Source organism: Delphinus delphis, chromosome 16 (assembly GCF_949987515.2).
Source record: "Delphinus delphis chromosome 16, mDelDel1.2, whole genome shotgun sequence".
NCBI lineage: Eukaryota > Metazoa > Chordata > Mammalia > Artiodactyla > Delphinidae > Delphinus > Delphinus delphis.
In genome coordinates, this window is record NC_082698.1 from 21735055 (window position 1) to 21757845 (window position 22791).

A 22791-nucleotide genomic window follows, 5' to 3' on the forward strand; every position below is an offset into this window, starting at 1 on the left:
ACCTGACCTTTAATTCCCTGCCTGAAGGGAACAAAACGCTTCTCTACAGCACCGAGGAAAACCGTCCTTTCATGACTCTACACAGACTTTTGTCTTCTAAACTCCACATTGACACTACTTGGACCACAGACTGCTGGGGCTCCCATTAAAATAGCTTCCTCACCGTCCCTCTTAACCAGTCTCTCCTCAGGGACCAAAACTGACTGACTGGACAAGGGTATGCATCCTCCTCTTTTTCTCCATCCCTCCTGTATCAGCTAACAATCAAGTATCTTCCTGCCCAAATCAAAACTTAATGAAACAAAATCTGTGCATTTCCGTTTATGCAGTTGGGTACCCTCAGGAGTCATTTCTCCACAGTTTGTTTTTTTTCAAGCAGCACAACTCTGGATCCCATTCCAGGTCACTCAAGAGTCCCTGCTAAATGAGAACTAAGGGAGATAAAGCTGATGGAGTTTGCTGGCCCTGTCCAAAGTCCTCCCTGCTGTGACTTTAGCAAATAAACTTTTGCTTTTTAGGAAGTCATCACCTTGGCAGAGGGTAGCCCTGTATTTCTCTGTGACTTAAGCAATGCCATTACTGCCTAGAGAATGGAGAGAGAGGGGATTTACTGCTCAGAAGATTTCTTAATGAGTCATTGGCCTCAGCAGAGGTGCTTTTCCTTAATTTATAGAGGAAGCGATCAATCACAAGGAAATACATCCTGCTCATTCCAGTGAGCCATTGGCCTCCTGCCAGCTCATCCCACTGAACTACAGGGTCTGGGACAAGGGTGTGAGGGACAGTCTTTCTCTGCCAGTGGTTTTCAGGGCACAGTTAGGAGTTTTGTCATTGCATCAGAGGCCCCAAAGCGTGTAACGAAACTGAGACTTGGAAAACAGTTGTGTGGGATGATATATGAGGGGAGAAGAGGTTTATATTACATGTGGTTACTGAAAGAAGGAAGCTTCTAGCTCTTCCTGAAAGCATAAATGACCTTTATGACAGGGATCATCTGTAAGACTTGGAAACCTGAGGCTGATGGTCAAACTAAGAGATGTACAACGATGTACAATGAGCATTGAGTTATCAAACACCTGAGCCTTTCATTTTCAGAATAAGGGGAAAGGGCAGGAGGAAGGTGGGAGGAAACAGGAAAGCAAGAGGAAGGACGGGAGGAATGAAAGAAAAAAGAAATTGAACACTTCAAATCAGGGAACCCAAAGAGACAGAGGAAGTTGAAATCAAGAGTCATAATGTGTCTAAATTGCTCAGCAGTCTGGCAAACTTGGCTCAAAGCTAATGTCATTCTTTTTTTTTTTTAATATTTATTTATTTTTTTGGCTGCGTTGGGTCTTAGTTGTGGCACACGGGCTCCTCTCTAGCTGTGGCCGCATGGGTTTTCTCTCTGTAGTTGTGGTGCGCGGGCTCCAGGGCACATGAACTCTGTAGTTTGCTGCACGTGCGATCTCTCGTTGAGATGCACAAGCTCAGTTGTTGTGGCACGTGGGCTTAGTTGCCCCGTAGCATGTGGGATCTTAGTTTCCCGACCAGGGATCGAACCCATGTCCGCTGCATTGGAAGGCGGATTCTTTACCACTGGACCACCAGGGAAGTCCCTCTAATGTCATTCTTATTTTCAAATGTGCAGTATCGTTAAGAGATAGCCGTTCCTCTCTCTGTCATTTGTAGAAATGAAAAAAATCCCAGACATCAGGGCAGCCTAGCAGACATTCCATATCACACTGTCCTGAGCTCCATCTGATTCTTTGGACCACACAGAGGCAGCTTTCGGGTCGCTGCTTCCTGACCCACAGGTCCTATCAATGAGCTCCTTGCCCTCTGGAGAGAAGGAAGCCTTTGGCCAGTAGGAGCAAATGAGAGCGATTTTGCTCTACTGCTTTTTACCAAGGCATTAGTATAAGGGCCTCTGTAGCTCAACTTATGAAATAACCCACCCTCCCCATGTAGTTTTGTTTCTTTCACTCAAGGCTCACGTACGTGAATCCATCTATCTCTCTCCCAATGCAATCTGCACTCAGTGACATCATTTACACTGAGATGTCAGTGGATTATCCCTTCATCTGTGTTTAAACCCTAAGTCTAAAAGCATTAATTGCTAAAAGTGGAATTTAGTTTCAATCTAGCCTTTTGAGGAGTCTGTAGTCATCTGGAATCCAGGGAAATCACCCTTGGTGTGGTCTCTAAGATCCTAATTGATCTTGCCTCTTCCCAGGTCTCTGACCTATATTCTACTACTATGATGTTTCTTTCTCCTCTCTAACCATCATTCCATCGGCACAGGGTCTTTTTACATGTTCTTCTTTCATCTGGAACTCTCTTCTGCTGCTCTTCACATAGTAAAATCCAGCGTAGCCTTTACGTCTCAGCTCAAATGTCACTCCTTCATGGAAGACTTCCTTGCCTCCCCAGACTGGGTCATGCCTCCCTACTATTGGTGCTCAAATCACCGTGCACCACTCCCCTATAGCATTTATCATTTGTTTCTTATTGGTATCGTTCCATCAATGGACATCTTTTCCCCTGCACTGTAAATAAAAAGTCTGGAAGTTTGTATGCATTTTTTAATATTGTTTTCTCAGTACTAAATGAAAATCTAAGGGGATGATATTCAAGACAGAAAGGAAAGCTTTATAAAGCTATATATATATATATATATATATATATATATATATATATATATATATATATATTTGTTTTGTTTTACTTTTAATTTGCAAAAATACTATCGATTTCCTGTATACCTTTAAAGCAGCTTTCCATAATGAAAACAGCTTTACAAGTACATTATTAAAATCAAGAAATCAACATTGATATAGTACCACTAACTAAACTACTGACTGGATTTCATCAGTTTACATGCAGTGTGTGTGCATGTCTGTCTGTCTATGTAGTACTATGAAATCACATCACATGTATAGATTTATATAACTAGCACCACAGTTAGGATATAGAACAATTCCATCACCACAAAGAAACTACCTCGTGTTACCCTTTTATAGTCCCAATTACTGATCTTATATCTATCACTATAATTTTGTCATGTCTGGAGTGTTATATAAATGGAGTCATATACCATGTCACTTGTGCAATTGGCTATTTTTGTTCAGCATAATGCCTTTGTTTATAGTCGTCTTGCAGAGGTGAAACAGACACCCAATGCAACATTTGGTTTGAATGTCAAACTTTGATTTGGATGCTACACATTCACCAAGAGTGTATGGACGTGTTTATTACTCGCATAATGAGGCTTTCTGGTGAGAGCAGAATATTCTCCCAATCAGGTACCAAAATGTCTACAGAAAAAAGAGGAGGGGCAACTATCTTTGTCTTTTGTTGTGATCAGGGAGTGGCACTGTGGTGAGGGTTTTACATGCCCAACTGTGTTCTGTCTGGATGCAGAATTGTATCGATATGATAGTCCCAAAAAACACAGATATCTGGACATCTACTCTGTGCCAAGGACTGTCCTTGATGTTGGAGACTAGAGATGATGGAGATGCTAAACTTGCTCTTAGTGAGCAGACAGATTTGTATGCTCAAATTTGGGCATTATAAGCAGCTTAAATGAAATAACTAACTAGACATATGTTATAAAATAGTTTTCTCTGTGCTGTGAGGATATTTGACTGAGTCCCAATCAACTCTGCACCCCCCAAAGTGCCTGAAACTTAATCTGTTTTTTGTTAAAATAAACATTTTGTTGGGAGGACAAAGCAAAAATACTTGAAAAACTTGAACAATACTATGAAGATACAATAAAAATGCAGTCCTTAATTCAGAACTGATAACAAATATTCATTTACCTGAATTCCATTTTTGAAGGCAATATAAGAAATAGAATTCCTATTTCCCTTTTTTTCTTTTTACAGACCTTGCAACTTTATGGGAAGGCACCAAAAACAAGTACTGAAAACATTCTAGAACATTTAGAAAGAACATACGAATACACAGGAAGACAAAGTGCATGTGGTGGGAAGGTTAGGGGATGCAGAATGCTCTTTCTTCAGTATTTTGCAGTAGTTTAACTTATTCTTTGGGAAGCAAGCAACCCTGGATTATGGCTGGTAAGGGGAAACGGTGTGGTTGTGGTTAGGCTACAGACAGTGAGATCCAAAAAGCAACAGGTGTTTGCTTTGAATGTATTTACGTTATTAAACAGCCATGATTTTTGGCCTACTGGAACGTTTTGAAAAGATTCTGCTCCTGCCATTAATAATCATAACATCTCACTGGCCATCAGAAAGCCATTCCTCTCTTGCTTCAACCCTTCAGTTAAAATGGATAGTTTTTGCCTTCAGATTTCTATCTTGGAATACTTAGTGGTTTTAAACATTTCGTTAGCTATCCTCTATAAAATATATTTTTCTTCTAAATCTTAAAAAAAAAGTTTTCTATTTTAGTTCATGATAACTGCTAGGAGGGACAATTGGAGTCATTTGGATAGTGTGTTCTGCTCTACTGTCCACTTTAAAACGTCCCTAGTGTCCCTAGATAGTGTTCCTAGATAGTAAATTATCAGTTTTCTCTTCTATGGATTTTAGCGTTTCTCCATCAAGTAATTTTATTACTAATTCCAACCACATATTTAGGGTCTAATGGCCCTATTTTGTTTCCTGCTAGTTCCCAAATAATCCCCTTGGCTTACAATTCTATCTTCTGTGCCTCTAACCATCTCTCATATCCAACAAGCAAAGCTATAGTCCAACCTGTGAGACTCTGGGACGCAGACGATAGTCATCTAGCTTTCTTTTTCCATGAAACTGCCCACCTTACCTTGGGGAAAGTTTGGGCAGCCTGGCAGTAGAGAAGGGAAAGCAGGGGTACATCCTCACTGCATTTTCAGATTCCTGTCAGTCATTATAGGATGGAATATATATAAGTAAGAGGAGGGAAGGGTTGAATTCAGGTTTTAGGGAGCCTGAGCCAACAAACTTTCATAAACTCTTTTAAGAAAAAATATCCAAAATTACCAATAACAATTAGATACAAAAGTAATTATTTATTAGAATGAGAACATAGAGAGCTTTGTCTTATTGCCGGTTTGGCAAGGTCTTCAGTTCTGGGTGTTTTACAGACATAAAATGTATGGGGATGGGGAATGTAATGTAGTGGATTGAGAGAAACGTTATTCACCAAAAATTTTCTTACAGGTGTGACGTCTGGCTCAAGTACATACATATAGTTGCTTGACTTTTTATCAAGGAAGAACATGTGTGGCTCCTGACAGAGATGGTAGATGAGAATGAACAGAAAAACAAGAAATGAAGGGGCACACTAGAATATTCTAGTGTTCCCCTGGTGGTGCAGTGGTCAAAAATATCTTCAGGAGAATATTTCTAATAGGTGGGTTTTAGCTTGGCTTGCTGGAAATGTACAATATGAAATACCCTCACTGCTCTCGGCCCATCCTTATAACCCCCACGAGGTCTTCAGTATAGGCTTTTTTGTTCAGCCATATACTAGAGAAGAACTAGAGGCAGTACCTTGTTTGGCATCCAGAAAGTTAACATCAATAGACACAGACCAAACATAGCTACATCTGATGCTTTACAACCAGAGTAAATGTGAGGGTCCTGGTGGAAATGAAGCAGTCAAAGGGAAAAAATCTTTTTTTTTTTTATGTTTGCTAAATGCAAAGGCATTTTTGTTTCACCTCTCATTATTCCCCACTTTACAGCTGAAGAAGCAAAATGAAAACCTAAGATACTGCGTGCTTCTTATGGGTTAGATTATGTTTATCCAAGAGTACAAGTTCTTTGACTCCAAGTCTAGCTTTCTACATGAGGACCAAACCACTCTACTTTGACTGACTTAGATAATCCTTTTTCTTTCCTCTTGGAGATAAAAGCTGTATCCATAACCTGCACTAAGATCTGAGCATTAACATCTGCTAGGTGTCATAGAGAGAGCCAGCAAAAGCTCCTATTGACCTAAAATAAATAGACGGCCAGTTATTTCTACAGCAAAAAAAAAAAAAAAGTTTATTCAGGATCAGCAGATGATTGCAATTTGGGGTCTGCAACCACAGCGAGCCACTTGCAAGTCCCTGCACAGCAAGGAAAGGAGAACTCTCTTATAGAGAGGAAAAGGAAGTTGGAACGGCTATACTAAACAAAGAATATGTGTCTTTGCATTGGCTGAGCTGCCAGGAAAGAAGAGGAATACTTCTTTTTCCTGGTGGCTCTGCTAATCACTGGGTGTGAGAGCTCCCCCTCCTGGTTTTCCGACTCTACGTAATTGAAGTTTCTGTTTAAGTTTTTACTTCCCAGATCATTGTACTTCAAAGTTTGCATGTCACATCAGTGGAGCCTTGGTATGAAGACACAGAAGCATCCTGTTTGGCTATTATTTGTACTCAAATTTTTGTGTTCTCCAAGGCAGGCTTTTATCAAGTGGGGAATTGACTTGGAAGCATTACTCATTGATGAGACCCTTCTCAATAATGCTTTGTTTTGCATTTTGTTGGCCAGAACTCATCATTATTTAAACATCTCTCTAGATATTCTGATGATTTTTATGAACACAATAAAATGCTGAGATTTTGTCTCCTCTGTCTTAGAGCCATCTCCTTCTTAGAAGCTTGTGTGTAGCTCGCCCCAGCTGTTCTCTTTCTCAGTCTTCTAATATATTTAGGCATAAGAGAAAGACACTTCAGGAAAGATGTGGATTCTGACTGGATATTGTGGCCCAGGACAAGAACTTCAGCTGTGCCTGTCAGTTTCCCAGGTCAGAAAAACTCAAGTCAAACTTGGAGATGGAAGCAGGGCTGGGAAAAATTGGTGGGCAAATACTCAATAGATCTCACATGAAATGCTTTGGCCAATTGCAATTTTGAGATGCCAGGTTTTTTTATCTGTATATAAAGAATTTAAAGTCTACAATTACCCTAAATGTGTATTGTTGAGTTCCAGGGTACATGAAATGCCAAAAAGCCACATTCACAATTCACTTCTGACATGTCTCACTCTGTCTGTAGAATCTAGACTTAAGGAAACTTTGAGTTTATCAGGCTTCCATGAGGTCATGCCCTTAATACTTCTGAGAATCCATTTGCCCTGCTGAAAAAATAGAGTTGTATCACCTTAATCCTTTCAGAGGTTCTTAACAAAGAAGGTGACAACCACATTCTACATTTCTTTGCACTTAGGTGTGTCTTAATGGCAGTGTCCAGAATTTGGGCTTTGTCCTAAAGTTTTATTTGAATGGACAACATTTGAAATGATTGAAAAAGTTTACTGTTTTCCTGCAAATCTTGGAATGTGTGGGCTGTATATATTCCCTCTCAATTATATTTGCAAATCTTTTTTCTGAACTCATCAAATTCACCTAGTAGCCACCAGCTCACAGTTTCAGTATTACGACTCAAAACCATTTAGCTGAAGGTTCAAGTTTATTAATAACATCCTGTCTTCCAAGTTACCACAGGTCATAGCTATGCCAAATATGTTGCCACTACATAACATGGGTTGCCACTTTTCCAGCATCCTCTGGTTTCTCACTGCTCGTTACCAGTCCCAAAGACAATAATATTTTAAACTTCTGTTATGGTAATGTACCACTTTCAATACCAATTTCTGTATCAGTCAGCTAATGCACAATAATATTGCATAATAAATCTTCCCAAGTATCAACAGCTTACAACAACCAGTACTTGTTCTTATTTTATGAGTCTGTGCATTGCCTAGAGTTTGACTTATCTAGACTGGCTTAGCTCCAGGCTGTAGGTTCAGTTTATGTCTGCTCCATATATGTTTATTCTGAGGTCCAAACTGAAGGAACCTAACAGAACCAAACTGAAGCTATTCAGAGCATGCTCTTCTAATAGATCACTGAAGCATAGAAGGACAAGCTTCTGAGAACAAAGCTTCTGCTTCTATCATATCAATTTAAATCCCATCGGCCAAAGCATATTACATGCCAAAGCCCAAGGAATAGCCTCTGCTCACCATGAAGCCATCACAAGGGTGTGAACGTTATTATTCTTCTCTAGAGAAATAACAAATTAGGAACAACAATCTAATCTACCATAGAATCCAACACATGCTAGGCCAATCAGATAACTTTTATTGACATTGAACAGTTACTTTTGATCTAAAGAACCAAAGGACAGTCCTTTCTACCATGTAATTGAATTTGGGGGTAGAGGAAAGCTAGTCTAAGGAGAAAGAGCAGAAGGAAGCAGAATGACCACTGCATAAAGCAAAATGTGAACGGCACAGAGGACTCCCGTGATTCCTGACACCTTTCCCTTTCCTGCTTTTAGTTCCTTCCTGAGACTCAGAAGTTTTCTTCTGCTTCTTTAAGACCCTTTCCTTAACCTTAAAATATATTTCAATTTTATTCTTAAACTACATATGTGCATTTGGTCTTCATCCCCATTTCTGGCAGAGTTCCTAAAACATTTGGAATTTCCTAATTGAGGAGAGCAAGAAAGGTATCTTATTCTGTTAATGAGGTGACTTTTGGAAAGTCCTAGGCAACCACAGAGGGCTGATAGAGGGCTGATTGCCAGAGAAGTTAACCATTTGATTAAGAGTCGGAACTTTCAGTCCCACCCCCAACCTCCAAGGAGGGAAGAAGGGCTGGAAATTGAGTTCAGTCGCCAATGACCAATGATTTATCAAGCATGCCTTGTAATGAAGCCTCCATAAAACCCCAAAAGGCCAGGGTTTTGCAAGCTTCAAGTGGGTGAACAGCATGGAGGTTCAGAGAGAGCAGCATGCAAGGAGAGGGCATGGAAGCTCTGAAGCCTTTCCCACGCACCTTGCCCTGTGCATCTCTTCCGTAGGGCTGTTCCTGAGCTATTTCCTTTTATCATAAACTGGTGATCTAGTAAGTAAAATGTTTCTCTGAGTTCTTGAGCCACTCTAACAAATTAAACAAACCCAAGGAGGGGGTCATTGAAACCTCCAGTCTGTAGCTAGTCGGTCAGAAGCACTGGTGATGACCTGCGTTTGCAACTGGCCTCTGAAGTGGGGGTTGGGGGGAGTCTTGTAGGACTGAGCCCTTAACTTGTGAGATCTGATGCAGGTAGCAGTGTCAAAATTCAGCTGAATTACAGGACACGCAGCTGATGTCAGAGACTTGCTTGGTGGTGTGGGAAAACTCTCCTTCTGTGTTGAAAATTGGTCCCAGAACTTTTACTATACCAAGATATTTTCCTGTATTTTGAAATTAAGCATTACCAAAGAATACAGAAGGATGCTAATGAGGGCAAAGTTCTGTATTAGGTCCCCACTGGGTTCAACATCCTAGCCCTGACCAGTATGAAATTAGACTAGATAGCTGGTCCCTCGGGTCACTTCTTGCTTAGAAGCTCTAGAGGAGGTTCTTTTTAGTGAAATGGCTGTCCTGAAGAATCCATGCTTTTGTCACACTAGCAGGAGTTGCCAGTATCAGTGAAGACCACCCAAAAGTGAGAGGACAACTCAGCATACGTCCATGCCACACAAACAAGTCAAAGTGTGTGTACCCTTCTGGCAGAGCATAATGATTAGCTAGGCATCAGCTACCTTCTTTTAGGGTCCAGAATAAGCACATTAACTCCAGATTTATTGTCTTTTTTTTTTTTTAATGTGAGAAAAAAAAAAAAAAGGAATGATAAGCCAAAGAATGAATAGGAAGCAAAATGAGTTTATTTTATACATGTTATCTGCGAAGACTGAACTATGTGTACAAGCTGCTTGGGGGTGAAATTACTTTTTTTCTGGACATAGGCCTATTTATCCTATCACTTTAACCTGCTCTCCACTTCCTCAGAAAACTGGATGGCACGTTGAAGAATCGTGTCCTTGGGGATCGTGTTGGCAGAGATGCTGTCTCGGGAAGGGACGAGCAGAGCAGTTCTCCATCTTGCATATACTTGACATGAATCAGATTTCTTTTCTTATTTAGTTGAAGCTGCACTGTTGACAGGAACATGTGAATTCCGGATTTCTTCACTCACTGAAGAACAAAACCTCCTACAGTCTTTCCTGAGATGGTTGGCCTGTGTAGTTCCCCAGTGTATATCCGCGTATTAAACCCAGCAACTTGGTAAAGAATATGGTTTGGTACCAGGATTCTTCCCTTTTGGGTTGGCAGTGTTATTTACTTCAAGAAGATTTGGATCGTAATACAATATACATAATTTGTTAGTGATCCGACATTAAACAAATTGCCTGACTTCTCTAAGGCTCATCTGTAAGGTAGAGATAATAGTGCCTACTTCATAGAGGCATTGTATTATAAGAAGACAGTACGTACAAAGGGGTCAGCATAGTGTCTGGCAAATAGTCAGATTTGTTTTTATCTCCCCTGCTATTTTCTCTTAGCTTATCTTGCCTTATTGCACTCACATTATATACGGATGGATACACTATGGATGATACACCTTTTTTAGGGGAAAATGAAGGCATTACCTCCTGACATTTTAGTATCTATTGATCTTGTCTTATCCAGGTATTCACTGGACTAAAACAGTTCTGTGCCTCTCCAGGGCTTTCTGGCTTCTGTGCTATGTCTTCATAGAATATTAGAACCAGAAAAAACCTTAGAGTTATTCGTTTTCCAGATGAAGAAACAGACAACTGGGAAGACGAGGCGGCTTGCTCAAGGTCATTCAGCTAGTAGCAGCAGGGCCGAGGTTACACTCTTTTCTACCCCATGTTTCATGTTGCCATCCAAACTAGCGTCTGAAAATGAAGAACTGACAAGTTTCTCTGGTTAGTTTCCTGATAATTTCTTAGTGAAAACCACAACAAAGATAATAACAAAATGGAAAATGGTCTATTTTTCCAGCTTCTCTTATCTCCAGATGATGTGCTTATATATTAAATCTAAAGTTTCGTAATCAGGAGACAGAAACGCAAATGACTGTGGGCAGATTTTAGAAATCAGTATGAACTAAACAAGTTCACAGAGCCCAAATATCTCTAAAATCCAGTAATCTTTGAAGGGTCCACCACAGGATCCAATAAGAGAGTAGAAGGGCCCTCCCAGAACCCCCGCAAAGCTTAGGACCCAGGAATACTCAGCAGGACACCAACAGTATGATCCAGAAACAAGCTTAATTAAAGCACACAGCAGTGTACAATGGTAGACCCCTTGCATTGCTGAGACCTGGCATTTGTTCAAAACAGATAGAATAGAAGAGAAAAACTTCAGTGCTTTGGTTAGCTCCAAGAGAGGTATGTTGTGTTTGCTTTAATATCGCATGAGAGGGTGTATGCATGAAGTAGCCAGGCCTGAAAGTGTACAGCTGTACAGTTGGGAGTTCAGATTTAAGACCAAAACATGTAGTGAGTTGGAGGATGTGCCTGGTGATTGCTAGCACTGTAGGTGGGAATGATGCTTGTGACTTAGACACAGAGAATGGCTGTTTTCAAACCTGAGACATCTGTAGGCACCATGTTTTGTGTCATGCACAGAGGCAGCAAAGAGAATGGCTGGAGATGCTGCATGTGAAGATACTTATTACCAGAAGCATCAAAACCTCAATGGTTTGTGAGAAAAATAAGCAGTGAGTGCATCAGAGTTTCAGCCCAAAGAGACCACTAGGACCGAGGAGTTGAAGGAGGGCTTCCCAGGCCCTACAAATCTGGGCTGAGCTCTGCACTCCCTTTCTGGTCATCTTTTATTGGGTCTTTGTGTCCTGACCTTGGAAGTTCACCAAGGTTGTTCTGGTATCATCCTTGCTAAACACTTAATTCCAATTCAGAAGTTTTCTAAAAATTGTGACTCTAAGACCCTATTTCTGAGATTGCCTCATTATATTTTCAGTTGTCAGTATTAGTCTATGTGGAATACTCTTTACCAACCCAGACTTAGCGCATTGATTGTTTTTATGCTTCTACTGACATAATTTTCGAGCTCCTGTGTCTTCCTAACAAAGACCATCAAACATTATTATTTATTCCTATTTTTACAAATATCCACGTTTTTTTTACCCCAGCAATAACTCTGAAATAGATTTCTTTCTCCCAGATTATAGCATCACTCCTTTTTTACACTGACACCTGCAAATGCTGGATTTTAAACCTACCCGTTATTCATATCATTGAGTGATTCAGCTTCTGAATGAGTGAGGAATTGTTCCTACCTATAATAGGAAATCTCTTCATTCTTCTAAGCCAGTCGTTATATCTACATGAATTTGAATATCACAGTTAGCCATATCACAGTTAGTGATCCACTAACTGGAAACTGCTCTGAGAGCCTCTTAATTTTTTCAAAATATAGTCAATTGTTGTTATCTTTAACTAGTAAATAGTATTATAACCAGTTTTTTGCTGGTAAATATTTAACAATCAACTCTCCAGGGAAAACAGTGGTGATTTCTACTACTTACTGATTTCCATGGTGTAAATACTCCCACCATGTCTGACTTAAAGCTACATATTTTACATGACTGAACACAGAATTGGGAAGAGAAGCTCACAATCAGCTCTTTTGAGCCAATATGAGCTGGCTTCAACAACACCAGTGGATAAGTGTTATTTAACAATGTGCTTCTTGCTGTAACAGAATAAAGATGTCATTACTTTTCAGTGGGTTTACAGTTTGAATGAGGAAAAAAGAGCATGCATACGCAAACGTGCATATACTCATATATAATGTAATAAGTTGCAAAGCATAAGGGGAATTGTTTCAGAGTCCACAGTGGACAGGTAATTATTAGTATGGATATTTTAGTATATGGAGAGTAGTGTTTATAAAAAAAAACAGAAATCTATTACAAGGTATTTGCACATTCTTAGAATATTGCTTTGATGAGTTAAAAAGGCAGCAATTAAATTTCCATGTTGAAAATACTTTTTTTATTCAGTTCAACTATTTTGAACAGCCATCCACAGGTCTCTGAATTTGGACGGTTACTCTCCGTTCATTCTCAGGGTTGTAATGTACAAAGTCATTTATCCAACAAAAATCTGTATACTATGTACCAGGTACTGCACAAAAAAACAGTGGTAAAATAGAGAATGAAATAGGCTAGGTCCCTGTCCTTGAGGAGCTTGCTGTCAGTGGGGAAAAAAGATACATCTGCATATTTACCTATTCACTTGTGTGATTATATCTGCTATGAAAGGAATGTGCAGGGTATTATGAGAGCTCATAACAGGGAAATTTGATGTAGTATGGAAGTAGGAGTGGTCAGAAAACTTTTCTCTGAAGATGTGATAATTAAACAATAATACAAAAAGTGAACACAGTTTAATTAGAGAAAGAGGAAAGTATTGGAAGGTGTAATAAAAGCCAAGGTAACTGTAGCAGGAGGAAACCTCCAAGGCATTGAGGGGTGACGCATTTTAGAAAGTTGATCGTTGTGGACAGGTTGCAGGGAAGATGGCCAGAGATGAAGCTGGAGAGACAAGGAAAAGCCAGATCAGGCAGCATCTGGGGGATGGTGTTCAGGAATTTGAATTTTATGCCAAGAAGTAGGATAGTCATTGGGATGGAGATTGGAAGGGAGGTGAACAGAAGACTGTTATGATTAGAGGTCTCCTGAGGACCTAGAAAATATGGCATTAAATGTATATAACATGAAGCAGGCCTTGATTCCATTTAGAGCATTTCTGCTTTGGGGTGATATAAAGAAATACTTCTTTGAGCATCACTCCTATTTCTGGGCATCTTTTTACCAAAAAAAAAAAACAAACCCCAAGAATATCATCAGATGCATTTACCTTTATGGTACCCATCTGGAAACAACTCTAGACTACCCTGACAGATGGGTGGGGGGAAATCTGATGCTTTTTGTCTCTGGGGACAGTGGAGACTTTCTGAGTGCTACCTGCCAGCCTCTTGTTGTTAGTTGCAGAAATTCAGTACTTTGAGAATGCAGAGTTCCAAAATTGATGGACAGGAAGATGTTTTGGGAGTGGGGAATGGGAGGGGAGTTGTCGGTGGACAAAACAGCAGATATGTTCCAGTTTTAGAATTTGAGGAGAGTTAAGCTAGCTCCTCACCGGGATTTCCTAAACCCTCCAGCACAGATGTTCAAACTTTTGTTGTGTGGGTTAACCTGGATAGGAATGGATTTTTAAGTGGTTAAATATCAATTCTAAGTTAACAACCTGAGACTTGACCAAGTCCATAAAAATGATCTACATCAGTAACTTGAGGTTCATTTCACACAGAGAGTGAGAGGAATTAGAAGATTTGCTATTGATTCGTGGCTGCTGCTGCCTCCTCAGATCCATTATGGGGGACATGTTTTATTTTTGTCTCCTCTCAACTCCTTTCTTACAATGTGTCCTGGTACTACCTGCCTCCTCTCTGCTCCCTCCCATCAAAACACAAAGCAAGCAAAGACACTTCCTCACCTCACTAGATGCCACCACTGCTTTTTCTCTTGCTTTTTTATTTTTAGTCTTATTGATTTCTTTATGGTGGTAAAATTGAGTAAAGGGAAATTTCTCCAGAATTAACACAAGAATATCATATCATGAACTCCCTAACAGTCCGCTCCATTATATCGTAGAATAAGATCCCAGGAGGTAGAGTAAGAGGGCAGTCATCTGCGTTACTTAACACTCAACTGGACAAAGTCATGGAAAATGTGCTGCCAGGAATGTCAGAGCTTCAGCCAAATGAGAATGAAGAAAATGAACATAAAAGATTTAGCTTCTATCCTCAGTTCAGTTTTTCTCTAGGCTGAATTCTGGAGCTCCTGCTAAAATCGGCTATATCTGCAGACAGAAAATTCCTTGTTTCTCTGCTACCACATTCCTTACAGTATGGGAAAAGAAAAACAAAAGATTCCTCCTTCAATGATCAAGAAGGAGCACGCAGACATAGAGAATGAACTTGAGGACACGGGGAGGGGGAAGGGTAAGCTGGGAAGAAGTGAGAGAGTGGCATGGACATATATACACTGCCAAACGTAAAATAGATAGCTAGTGGGAAGCAGCCGCATAGCACAGGGAGATCAGCTCTGTGCTTTGTGATCACCTAGGGGGGTGGGATAGGGAGGGTGGGAGGGAGATGCAAGAGGGAGGAGATATGGGGATATATGTATATGTATAGCTGATTCACTTTGTTATACAGCAGAAACTAACACACCATTCTAAAGCAATTATACTCCAATAAAGATGTTTAAAAAAGAAAAAAAAAAAAAAAAGAAGCAGCACAGACGCTCAGGTAAAAATTTTCAGATCCAAGTTGTAATTCCATGCCTGTTCCCAATTCTATAGCAATTCTATCGAAATTATATGGGAAAAGCTCAGTAGGTAACGCTTCTACAAATGTGCCTACTTATATTACACATCACTTCCTGCAATTTCTAAGTGTCATTTTTATCCACAAATGAGTAATGCTTTCATCCCACAAGAAAGCACCTATTTTCTGATCGCCAGGTATTACAGCAATTATTCTGAGTCTATTTATATAGTTCTTTCTTTGTTTTTTAATATATCCCAGCTGAGGAGTCTGGCTCCAGACCAAAATCTTATGTGATCTTTCAGCCTGGCCGTTGGCAATTCCAGGGCTTTGCTTGGCAGGTCCTGCGGGGGACAGCCGTCCTCCCCACCCCACACTCAGTGCTCTGTCAGGGCATTGCCATCAAGGACTGGAGCAGGCTGCAGTCAAGGACTCGGGCTCAGGCACCTGCATTCAGAGGACTCCTTGTTGGAAGTCTCTGCTGAGGCACCTCCCAGGAGCTTTTGCCGACACCTCCTCATCGGGGGCATTAGCTTACGTACTTTTCCTCACTCTGACTCAGTTTTTCTTCACTCCTAGCTCTTCCCTTCCTCTGATCCCAGGGCTCATAAAAAGGCAGGAACCTCTTCTGCAGAGCTCCTCAGCAGTAAGATGACTCCCTCCTCTGTGCTACATATCATCTGACCCAAACCGAAGCCTGTTCTGTGGGGTAAATGGAGCCCTGTGGAGCTGGTACCTTTTACTTTTGCCTCTTACCTCTACTGTCTTAGAAGGGAAGAAAGGCTTGATTGTTGATTTCCGGTTTGACTTACTGTCTCCTCACCTGGCAGTTCCGCACCAGTATAACATGATGGTACAGAAAACTTTTTGACCCCAATTATGTTAACTACACGCATCAACGTGTGGAGGTAAATCAATGTCCCTATTGCCTAGCGCTCTAGGTCCAAGGAAAGGTGAAGTGGTTTTCTGTGACAACAATGAAAGCCAGGTAAATATAGCCCTCATCCCTCCCAAAAATTTCAATAAAAAATCACCATGTTCTGATAAGCGAATGGTACCGTATGCATAGCTCTCATAGTTTATGGAGCTCTGTGGAAGACAGAATAATGTTTCCTCCAGAGATGTCCACATCTTAATCCTGAATCCTGTGGCTATGTTGTTATACTACATGGCAAAAAGGACTCTGCAGGTGTGATTAAACTAAGGACACTGGGATAGGAAGATTATTCTGGATTATCCAGGTGGGCCCAATGTAATCACAAGAGTTCTTAAACATGGAAGAGAGAGACAGAAGAGGAAGTCAAAACTATGCAACAAAAGCTTTGACCCACCATTCCTGGCTCTGAAGGTGGAAGAAGGGGCCATGAATTAAGGAATGCCGAGGGCCTCTAGGAGCTGAAAAGGGCAAGGAAATGCATTTTTCCCTAGAACATTTAGAAAGTAATGCAGCCTTGCTAACACCTTGATTTTAGTCCATTGAGACCTGTGTTGGACATCTGCTCTACAGAATTGTAAGATAATAAATATGTGCTGTTTTAACTCACCAAGTATACAGTAATTTTTTTTTTTTTACAGCAGCAATGGTAAACTAATACAGGCTATTTCACAGGCATCCTTTCACTTGGATAACAAAACAGCTTCATGATGTAGATAGTAGTATTATTATTATTATCTCTACCTGAAAAATTATTTCCTATTTATAAGCTTTAGGTTGTCCATTTGGGGAAAATAATTTGCTTAATCTTGCACATCTGGTAAGAGGCAGAGCTAGAACTCAAATATAGACATATGAATCAAATCCATGCTCTTCCCAAGTTTCTTTGGGACCTCAGGCTTCAGAAGTATTCAGATGAGATTTATTGCTAATACTCACTGCCTCGTACCCTAATCCTCTATCTATGCCTGGCCAAATAACCACACATATAAATACAATGTTTTAACCAGTACCCCAGAAGCCATTACTGCTTGTCTACTTGCAATCAATTTTAACGCACAGGAAAACTCTCCTGCAAATTCTTTTGAGTTTTATGCCACTGGGATGAAGAAATTAAGTCTGTACTTGATCATCATCATGATCACTTTGCAGGACTCTCTGTCCCTGTCTCCTTGATCAAATCAAACTCCACTACCACCATATCACAGCACTTGAAGGCTTTCCCATGTGCTCTGAGAAAGCAACATGTGTGGGTAGGAACAACTTACCGCTGATTAGAGTTAACAGAAGGTCCAAGCAATGTCTACCATCCCACTGTCATAAGCAAGAGCATGCTGTCTCCTCAGCTGATTGGTTCCTTCTGCCAAGTATAGATAACCATCAAAAACCGCATAGCCCTGGCCTAGAGGATGACAAGTGTAAAAGTAGCAAACTGGTGGACGTGGAATTAATACTCTGAATACCGTGAATACTGCTTAGGAAGGGTGTGCCTCAATAGAGAAGTTAATCAGACCCCCACTCAGTCATCCTTCAAGGTTGAACTGCTCTACATTCACTCTTCATGACTCCCCAACAGGAGGGTTCTGCCGTGGTCGCCTGCCCACATAGCTTTGTGTCTTTAACCTACTGTATGTCTCTTTTTTCCATTCAGCAATTTCTGTATTATTGGCCCAGCCTTTTGATTTTTAACAAAGATTCATCTCAGAAAAAAAAAAAAAAATTACTTCTCTCAATTTCTGTCTGTGGTTCCATGCTCTCATGGTTCCCTAAGAAAAGGCTTGCCTTGCTAGGAATAATAAGAATATTAATTCACATTCTCACTTAATCATCACATCAACCCCAGCAGACATGTATGAATATTCACAACTTTTTCAGATGAAAAAAACTGAGCTTAAAGAAGTATATTTCTGAGATTATATGCACACAGACCTGGGTCTAATTCATAAGCAAGTACGTTCTACTGCTGCTGGGCAGAGTGAGAAGTCAAAACTGGCTTTCACAGTTGGTGACTTCTTTGAGCCATATATGTCCGATTCCTTCCCATCTCATAACCACTTTATGATGAGTGGGGACTGGGCTCAGGGAAAATGGATGGAGATCCATGGTCAAAATGAGAAGGAGCCCAGTGAAAAGGCCAGGCAGACTGTTAAACTGAAAGCAGTCTAAATGGTTTAGACAGAAAGAATCTGGATTCAAAGCTAATGATATAAAAATCAGCCTACAGAGGTAAAAGCCAAGGTTGGGGCAGAAGTTTAGTGGTAAAGCCTGGATTAATTCCCCAAGCTGACTGGCACCAGGATGGTATCTATTATAGTGAAACCATGTCTCTAGCACTTAAGAAGACAGATTAAAATCGATAAATAAAATAAAATAAAAAATTAACTAAGACTGGCTTATGCTCCGTATGGACAGTGTAGGTTGGTGACTTGCAGGATAATTCAGGTAATACAGAGAAAGATTTTTTTAAATAATTTTTTCATGAATACTAGGAAAAAGTCAAGCTTAAATAGTGTGTTTAACTCATAATTTCATATTTTCAATGAGGCTAAGTTTGGGGGTAGAGAGAGAGAGAAAGAAAGAATTTAAAGCCAGTGTCAGGAAGTACCACTAAGTAAATAAAGTGTAGGATAAAGTTATAACAAATTGGATAAAGCAAAAATTATTAAGCTCTTATGAGATTATTATTTTAAAAAAGGAAAATCCTTTATTAATCAATATAATTACAGCATTTCCAACTAAAAGAGACTGATGACTCAATACTGCTATAATTGAGCAGTATTTCTTGTGATTCTCTTATAAGCTCACCAATGTGCTGGTTCCTTTAGTGTTTGACAAGACAGGGGAAAGATAAAGTACCTACTACCTGTCCTCATGAAACAGATAGTCTATTGTGAAGGCAAGATAAAACCTATAGAAAATTTGGCCAAAACAAATTGAGTGTGAATCTGAGAAGACCAGGTGGTAAATCAGAGACAGGAGGAAAAAGGCAGCATGGAGTGGCCAGAGAGGTTTCATGGAATGGAGGAAGTATAGTCTGGCCCTTGAAGGATATGTTGAATTTGCCTAAGAGTGGAGGAAAGGAACAATATATGAGGCTAAACAGTGTTATTCAAGGTAGAATGAGTAGGTTGCATTTTTTAGAGATGTACTGGTGAGGTGGGTAAAAAGTAGGTGTTAAAGAGGTACACTGATATTGGGAAAAGTAATCTAACCAAAATTAGTGTGTCCAAGTAATTCAACCAACATAGAGGCTTGGGATTAGTGTCAGCTGGGAGATTCTCTAGATTGATAGTGACAGAGATTTCCCCTCTCACCAGCTTATCCCTTCATGAATAATATGGCTCAAAAACTCACCTCTTTCAAACAGTCTCTCTGAATATGAAGTCTATAGTGATGGAGGCAAAAATATTTATTCATAAAACCACTGAGGCATAGTATAGCATATGCTATATGTCAGGCACTATACTAGCAGAGCCTGAGGATATTGAAATGTACAAAATTCCCTCTGAACCAAAAACTCATAATCTAGGAAGGAAAACAGACAAATAAATGTCTGATTATAATGTATGATGAAAATGGTATGGGGACAGTTAAGGACAACATTTCAAGGTATCATATGCAAGAATTAACCAATTCACCATGGTGGGGAAAAAAGAGACAGTTAAAGATGTGTGAGTAGTAACTGGAAAGACAAGTGAACGTTGACAAAGTCAATTAAAGACAAAGTCAAAGAGAAAGGCATCAAGGAAAAAGGGAATACCATATGTAAAAACAGGGAAATAAGAAAGAGCAATGTTCAGAGACTAGTAAATATTTAAGTATACTGATGTATAGGCTGCATTAAAGTAGAAATTAAAAAATGAAGTTATCAAGAGAGGCAGAGATACAGCTAAACAAAGTGTGATTGGATTAACCTTCCCATAGATACACATAAACACACACACAAATATATACAGATATAATATGTATGGTTAGACATTTGTATTGAAGAGCAACCAACTTAAGTAGTACCTGAGGGGCCATGGTACTTGAGATAAGAGTAATACACAAGGTGAAGGACACTTTAACCTTGAGTTTTTTCCGAGTACATTTTCTGGTTGGCAGTGCAGGGAATAGAGCTCCAAGCAGTAAGTGTCAGTTTTAGTGAACTAAACAGTCTGAAGAGTCAGAGACCAAACCTCAGGCCAACAACAGCATAAATGTGAGGGTCAAGGATTTGGAGCAGAGGGAATCACAGAGGAACAAGTCTCAAAATCTGCATACAAATATCCTCAAGTCATTGAATGACCCCCAGATTCTTCACGCAACAGGAAAACTTCATGAAACCCAGCACAAAACTTTAGTAAGTGAAAGACCAGAGCACAGATTTATGCTGTCACTCAGAGCCGGGAGGTGAGGGGTGGAGTTCAAACACTGAGGCCTTGGCAAGCTCCCAGGGATTTCTGCTGAGACCCCAGAAGGACTTGGCCTTAGAAATAAGGATCATTCCCTAGGATTGAACATAAAACTAAAATAAATCAATAAAGCCTAAAACCATCCTTGAAAGGATAAAGCTTATTTACTGTAATACTACCTGCCTGACAAGAAAGTGTAAGCATCTTCACAGAAAGAAAGTATCATCAAGCTTCCCTGGGCTTCCCTGGTGACGCAGTGGTTGAGAGTCCGCCTGCCAATGCAGGGGACACGGGTTCGTGCCCCAGGCTGGGAAGATACCACATGCCGCAGAGCGACTGGGCCTGTGAGCCATGGCTGCTGAGCCTGTGTGTCCGGAGCCTGTGCTCTGCAACGGGAGAGCCCACAACAGTGAGAGGCCCGCCGCGTACCGCAAAAAAAAAAAAAAAAAGATTCCCTATTTTTTTCACTCATAAGTCCAGGATCCAATCAATAAATTATGATACATGGCAAAAATAAAGATGAAGTGACATCAAATCAATAGGAAAAAAAAAGATAAAAAAACAAAAGAAATCAGAATTTTCAGAAAAGAACTTTAAAATAATTTTAATTAATACATTAAAAATGAAGAAAGGAGAGAGTTGTGAGCAAAGACTTAAAGCATGAAAATTTATCAAACTAAAAATTATAGAAATGAAAAATTCAATCACTAAAATTAAGTATTGAGTATAATATCAGATTAGAAACATCAGAAAACATGTAGAAAATATCCAAATTAAAGGCAGAGACCAAACATAATAGAAAATACAAAAAGAAGACTGTGAAAAAACACAGGATATATGTTAAAAAGATATATAAAACATGGAATCAGAGCATCAGGTGAAGAAAAATGTGGAGAAATACTAGCCATTTTTTTACCTGACAAAATTCAGGAAACTCCAAGAATTCTAAGGAGAAAAAAATACAAAAAAAGCTCCATCTAAAAAAATGATACACAAACAATTAAAAACCAAAGGCAAGGAGCAAGTTAAAAGCATTCAGACGGGAGGGAAAAAGATGGATTACCTTCAAGAAAACAATAATAAACTGATGGCTGCTTTGATCATGACTGATTAAAAACAGAAGCCAATTAAATGATGTATCTAGTATTGAAAGGAAAGAAAAATAGAATGTGCCACCTTAGAATTCTATCCCAGGGAGAACATGTCCCATAATAGCAGCAATATAGAGACACTTTCAGATTAACGAATCTGGAAGACTCTTGTTGCCCATATACTTGCCTGTAAAATATACCAAAAGCTGAAAAATAATTATCACAGATATTATAAATATGGAACTACAGAAAAAAAGAGAAAATGAAGCGCATAGGAAAGGTAAAAATGAGGATGTTACAGGTTAGTTCTTTTAGAAAGTTTGCTGTTTTGTGCTCTCCCCAACACTTCTGGGGAGTAAAAGAAGCAAGACTGGGTAGAGGGATTTGGCGGCCATACGTAAGTAACAACAAAGTTCTCAGCTAATCCTCCAGTCCCTTCTACTCTCTTATCTTCCATTCATGGGATGAAGTCTGCCCCAGGAAGTGGGGGTGATCTTGGACAAGATGGCCCTGTTCAACCAAGGGCAAATGGTGTTGAAATGGAGCAGGACCCTATGGTCCTTCCCTGCCATGTTCTCTGCCTGCCTTTTGTCTGTAGAAAAACTTCAGCCAAACAATAAGTTAATCAGAGAAGTGAGAAAATGCAGAAGCAAAGGAAAGCAGTTAAACAGGACAAAATAATAATAGTTTATTCATTAAGCAAAGTCAAGGACCTTAGGTTCCTCCTCAAGGGGTATAGATAATATTCTGAGCCGTAACCTTTGAGCTGTATTGTAGATACTAAAAAGCCCACCAGGTGGAAGAAGTTCACTACACGATGACCAGGCTATAGCCATGACATAAGCTGCCAAAATTCTGAGAATTGGCCTCAAGGAAATGGGAACAAACCGACCCTGGAACTGAAGATTAACTGTACTTAGGACAGTCAAGGTGACGCTGATCAGAACACCTCATGACCAATTTCAAGATGACTGTTAGAGCTGATTGTGCTGTTTCTGCATGTAGCCCCTTCCCTCCGCCTATACACCCCTGAAACTACCCTTTAAAAGCTCTTACCCACTAGTTGTCAGCCAAGAGGGAGTCTGCCTTTGGACATGAGTCTGCCGTCCTTCCTGGTTGCCGGTCTTCGAAATAAAGCAAACTTTCCTTTCCACCGACCTTGCTGATTATTGGCTTTTGAGTGGTGAGCAGCCGGACCCCACTTTCGGTAACAGTATGAAGAGAAACTGAG